Here is a 6755-nt window from a genome sequence, read left to right as displayed (position 1 = left end):
TCTCAGAGGTCCTTTCCAACCCGTCTGATTCTGTGATTCTGTGCTTGATTCCAGTAATAAAAAGCTGTAATTATGAGTGAGACCCGTGAGCAGAAAACTAGGTAGAGTCCAGCTTGGTACTTTCCAGCTTAAGCCATGTTATGTCTCCTTTGGCTTCTATTATTTTTATTTTGTCTCTCCCCTCCTCTAGCAAATTTCAGAACTCAATATATAAAACTGCTGAAGCCAGTGAGTCATAGAAGAAACAGCCCACCCACGCATAAACACATCTTTAGCCATCAAAACAAATGCGACTACAGCAGGCCAGGGGCTTTATTCTGAGGCTCTAACATTGTAATTCATTTCTGCCAGCATGTTAATAATAAAATGCACAAAACTGTTACACAGCGGGTGAAATTTCTTTTGAATGTAAGGAAGAATACTTTGAAGTTTCTATCATATTTTTATGAAATATGTCTGGTTTTTGTGAGTGTCTGCATAGGGTAAAGGATGACCTATGTAAGTCTAGGAACACAGCTAATTGTTCTGTCATGCTGTGTAGCACATAATTTCACACATAAATCAGGAGTACAGGTCTTTGACTGTTTTACAGTATGGGCCCATAACTAGCTCCCAGTCTTTTCTCCACACATCTGATACAGGATTTGGAAAGACTGCAATGTGGCAAGGATTATTTTCAACTTAATTAAGGGAGTGAATTACTTTTCAATTTAGTCAGTTGATACTATCAGGACAACTTTTATGTAGAACTGCATTTATGGGCAATAAAAGATAGTTTGACCCATTTAGCCCATTATACAGCAAAAACATAAGGTCAGTTCTGTTCAGTTAACTTATTTGTCAGTTTCAAGTTTTTATCAATTGCCAGAAGCTCATGCTGGGACTGAGATGTATATGGTTTTTGTTTATTTCAATCTGAAGTGGTTGGGCTCCTGGCTGACTGTATCCGACCACGACTGAAGTAATGATAACCTGCTACAGTAGTAGATGGAGCTGATGTCTTCCATTGTTTGTTCTCTTCACTACTTGTTTTCTTGAGGCTGATGTGCTCAGGTTTACTCTTCATTTTAAAGAAATATTTTTTATTTGTTTTGAGAATGAAGGGGGTTGCCTTTAAATGGAATTATAGAATAATAGAATCATTAAGGTTGGAGAAGACCTTTAAGATCATTGGATCCAACTACCACAGCCACTAAACCTTATTTTGAGGCACCGTATCTGAACCATTCTTGAACACCTCCAGGGCTGGCAACTCCACCACTTCCCTAGGCAGCCCATTCCAATGACTCACCACTCAGTAAAGACATTTTTCCTAATATCCAAACTAAACCTTCCCAGCACAACTTCAACCCATTTCATCTCATCCTATCTCTAGATACCTGGGAGAAGAGACCAGCACCAGCCTCTCTACAACCTCCCTTCAGGTAGTTCTAGAGACCACTAAGATCTCCCCTGAGCCTTCTCTTCTTCAGACTAAATAACTCCAGTTCCCTCAGTCATTCCTCATATGCCCTCCAAACTCCTCACCAGCCTCGTAGCTCTCCTCTGGACATGCTCCAGGACCTCAGTGTCTTCTTACATTGTGGTGCCCAAAACTGAACACAATACTCAAGCTGCGCCTTTACCAGAGCCAAGTACAGGGGAACAATCGCTGCCCTACTCCTGCTGGACACACTGTTTTTGATACAGGCAACATATATACAAATAACCAGTGATCCTTCAGTAGAAAAAGCAAACAGGAACCTAAGAAGGATTACAAGATAGGTCCAAAGAAGCACACACAGAATTCAGACAATTAAACATCAGAATATGGAAGGTGGCTCTGGAAATCTTGTAGAAGACTGGTAACGTCCTGCCTCAGGAAAAAGGAGGGTAGAAAAGAGCAACTGATGATATATAGTTCATTTCAAACGAAGCTTAGTTCTTCTACAGAAGTTGCACAGAGGATTATTAATTGGGAAAGCTTGGATTTGAATATGTATTTATAAATTTACCTAGTGGTGTATCAAAGTCCTGTGCATGATGGCTTTTATGTACAGGAGTTCTTCAGCCATGTGCTTACTTCAGCATATTTACATGTGATTGGCTTCTCGTTTTCCAGCACCTTAGATCAGGAAATCGAACTTGTCCAAAGTTAAGCAAGCACTTAGGGTTTTTTTGGGAGGGATTTGGAGGTGTTGGAACGACAAGGGCTGAGTCAAGGCTGAGTTACTAGGGAGCAATGGGGCCTGTGCTGTGTTGTTGTAGCCAGCAGAATAATTTTACTTTGTTTGTATTAAGTTTTAATCAAGGATGAGCCTTGAAATTAAAAAGCCAACAATGTGAAATTCAGTTTATAGTTAGGATTTTTTTTTTTAATTATTTTTTTTGTGAAAATGGGGAAATCCTGTTATGGCGGAATGGACTGCTGTTCATCATATTTAACTATTCTTCCTGCGATACAAGAAAACATGAGTTTTGTGTGTGTTCTGGCACGGCAGCAGCATTTTTGGAAGAGTGACCCTGGCGACAGCAGGTGGCGATCCTGGATCACGCTTTGCCACCGGCAGCGTCCCCAGCGACAGCTTTTACAGCTAATAAAAGCAGGGCAGGATGAACAGTTTGCCCTGTGTTTAATGCGTGCTTAATCTTAAAATGGGAAATCCAGGCACTAGTCAGCAGCCTCGAATAATTGGTGATGGATATAGACTGCAAACATATATGTTTATAGCATTTAGTTTTAAACTTACTGCATTCACTGTAACAACTCATCTCTGCCAAAGATCACAGTGCAGTTTTTACAGTATATTGTGGAAATACTAATCACCTAGGTAACAAGCTGCTACTTTTATTTCTAGTACAACAATGACAATTATAAAGGCTTGCTTTGCTATGCCTTTAAGAGAAAGTTGGGGGGCTTTCCCAACTCGAGCTGTAAAAACATTCAATTTCACATTCACATGGCATTTGGATTGTGTACAGTCTTCAAAGGACTGATACTCCTCTTCTAAAGATGCTTCTGCTTTTCTCCATGGATTCTCTTTCATATTACTGTCCACAAGCATCTTGAATCTTGGTAAGAAAGGATCACTTCCTCTGTGCTTTTCTCAGGTTAATTTTCTTCTTCAAAACAATAAAAACGAAGGTGAAAGAATTATTGCAATGGAGCTCAGTTCTTGCAGGCCTCAAGAAGAGTTTCATGCAAAGACATGTTACAACTTTGCAGCACCCTAGAAAGAAGGGAGGTCTTGGGTGCATAGGTCTAGAGATATTCAGCCCAAGGCATATTTTTTGTTTGTGGTTTGGGGTTTTTTTTCTCCTCAGCATTGTTACAGATTGCACGCTTCTTTACCGCAAAATAAGCAGAGACTTTGTTTGCTTGTTTGTGTATTTGTTTGTTGGTTTGTTTTAAAGCTACATCAGTTGTGACTGCTTACATATCCCTATACTGACACATATTCCTGAGCACATTTGTTAAAAATAAATGTTGCTCATATACCCACTTCCTCCTCTTTTTCTTTCCTCCTGCTGCTTATGAACTATGTTTTGAGCTCCACAATTGGCTGATTGTCTGCTCACCTTCCAAGATACTCTTAAAGTCATCTTAGTTTCATCTGACTGATAAATTTAAACAGACAGTAGATCTAGAAAGACTTAAAACTAGTACTAATACTAATTTTTGTAATGTGAAATATAGTCTATTTCTGTTCCTATCTTTGCTTGTGCTGTTGAAGATCCTTGGCTGAAGACACTCAGGAGCTTCTGGTGTATCTGAGCTCTGTGTAGTTTGTCTGAAGCTCCTAGTAATTCCAGCAGTATATGCAGTGAAATGCAAGGTAGTCTGCCTTCATCTCCCCCAGCACTGGTGCATGTTTTTTCAAGTTCTGATGCTTTAAATTACTTCAAACCCTTTTGTGTACTGTCAGGCAAGGTCAGTTCCCATGTCTCCATACCAAGCAGCAATGCAAAATAGATGCAAGATATTATTTTTTCTTGCGTATGCAAGAAATGCACTGATATCAGAGGGAAGTTGGTCTCAGTGCCATCTGCACAAATCTGGCATAAGGGATCAGAGCCAGCTAAGGCTGAACCTGGTGTCCATATGAAGGGCAAAAGCAGTATGATGTGCTGGGATAACTTGTGACTAGAGTGCTTAAGTGGGAGGATGCAGGAAAGACAGGGATGGGCAGGGACAGCAGGGAGGTTGAGCTCTGTATAAAGGAGTCGTGTGCAAGGAGCTTCACCCAGGAACAGGCGATGAGCCAGTAGAGAGGCTGTGGGTAAGGATCAGAGGACAGACCAGTACAGGTGATGCTGCCACAGGTATCTGCAATCCATGTCATACCTATTTCCTATCTCAGAAAAAAAGCACACTCCTTCTGTCAAACACAAAAATTTTAATCAGCCACTTGGGCTGATGGTGTCCTTGGACAGGCCACATCACTGTTTTGCCTGAAACAGGTAGAGCAGGCTCTTCGTTCCTGGATGCCCAAGGGGATGGTTGCTTGCAGTAACCTGCCCCTAGATCCACTCCACACCTACTCCAAAAAAGGAGTATTCCACTTAGGTAACACTAAAGGTTACAAGGTGTGTTTTTCAAGGTAGATTATGAGATGTGGGTTTGTTTTTTTTATACAGTCTCCTGAGCGATTCCTTGTTTTCAGTTTCTATAGAGCCATGGGGAGTCTGGGGGGTCCCAGTACCACTGAGCTTTGTGAGACACTTGGAGAGATTAAGACCTTGGCCATACCCAGCAGGAACTGCAGTATCAAAACAAAACAGAAAATTGCCCACCTCCAGTCTTGCCTGTGGTAGGTAATTCAGGCTAAATACCATGCAAGAAACTGCCACATTTTCTTTAGGAAAAAGAAATGCCATGTAGGAGACTTGGCAAAAACAATCTTGATGGAAAATTTTAGAAAATAATAATGGAAAAAGTGACTTGGTAATTACATTTGGAACAGCTGAGAGAGTGTAGTGTGAATTCCCAGGTAACAATTCCCTGGTAATTAGTCCATTTGTAACTGCTTACAAGTGCTGTAGCACTGCGGGATTATGGCAGTAAATGGACCTTGCTCCAAATGGCAGGTTTTCAATTTTTTATTTTCTTTTTTTAATGCCTTTACAGAAGGAGCAGTCCTGCATTCCTTTCAGGCACCACACACTGCAGAACTGCTGCAGCGTAACTTGTTAGAACAGGAAAGGGAACCAGTTCCAAATTCACTTTACCTAATGTAAAAAAAGTCCTAAGTGTGTGGTTGAACATTAGCAAAATAATTTGAGAAACTTCTCATCCTCTTTCTCTATGATACCATCACTTTGGGAGGGGTAAAGGGAAGGGAGGAGTAAAAAGGAGAAATAAAAGGCAGAGACATTGTTCAGAACTTCTTCTTTGTGTTTGAAGCTTTATCAGTTCTCACACCAGAATGACAGAAAAAGAGAACTGTGATGGAGAAAGGATGATACATCTACAAAATTGCCCTAGTGGTTAAGTACTTTCAGGGGAAATTCAGACCACAGAATCTGCTCTGCTGCACTTTTACTACCCTTTGGAAGAGTTTAACATCTGTAAGCATTGGCAAAATAAAGCTTTGGAAAATGCCTCACAAAACACTGAGAAAAAGGGCAAGCTTGATTTTAGAAAAGAACCTGTGGTAGCTATCAGCTTAATGCAGCTCTCTGTGTCCAACCACGCAGATGAAAACATCAGTGTGACAAAATTCTGTCCTGAAAGTTTACACAGAATGCAATTTTTTTATTGGCAGAAGTAGCTGGATTGCAAGACTTTGCTGACTCAGGTTGCTGTGTATCTGCCTTGGACATCCAGACAAAGTAGCTGGCTACCCTAAAGAATGTGATGGAAAAAAATGTGGTACCTTGTTATATTTCTATTACCAAAGTAAGTTTTAGATTTTTCATTGGTTTTACAAATATTTCCAACAATATTAGTGACACATGTCTTACGTGGATTATGTTTTGCAGACTAACCAGAGAACTGTAGACTAATTTACACTAGAACAGGTGTCGGGAGAACATCTTGTTCCACCCCCCCATTATGTATCAGCAGAGAATAGCACTGAAACATTAAATCAGGAGAAGGAAATTAAAGTCCTTGCATGTTTGCAATTGCAGCCATAAGGATGTAGCTCCCTTTTCTTTGAGTGAAATAAGGCTTATTCTTTCTGGGTTTTTTCTTTTTTTTCTTTTTTCTTTTTTTTAATTTTCTCACTTTAAGAGCTATATGACTTTAGTAAATTGTCTTGCTTCATAGCTGGTTATAGATATTTCTTGTTCCTGCCTACTCATAAAAGGACTCTGCTCCAGAATCAGCAGTGTTTGGGCTGAGAAGTTCTCTGAATCAGGGCCTGTAGTAGTAACATGCTTTAATTCTTTTCTTACTCAACAGGGGTGCCTAAAAATATCCTCTGACCTTCAGAGAATGGAATAAGGAAGTTTTCTTCCATTGACAGATGATTTTAAATATCTCACTTCTGTGGCACCATTTTATTCTGCCCACAGTTTACTTCTTGCGTATGAGCTAAATCACAGTCATTCAGCCTTCAGCACTGGTGAATATTTCCTGTCAACCAGTATACAATTTGAAGTCTCATTTATTTAATTAATGCTCTTTCTATATTTACACTTTAAATGTCTTTTTCATAGGGTCAAGGTGGATGTACAACTTCCTGAACCATGTCAGGGCTTCCCATATTAGTTATTTAATGGAGTACCTATATAATTAACCACTTTAATCTCTTAGAAATCCTAGATATGGG

This window comes from Heliangelus exortis, chromosome Z (assembly GCF_036169615.1).
Source record: "Heliangelus exortis chromosome Z, bHelExo1.hap1, whole genome shotgun sequence".
Taxonomy (NCBI): Eukaryota; Metazoa; Chordata; class Aves; order Apodiformes; family Trochilidae; genus Heliangelus; species Heliangelus exortis.
This window is presented reverse-complemented; position numbering follows the sequence as displayed.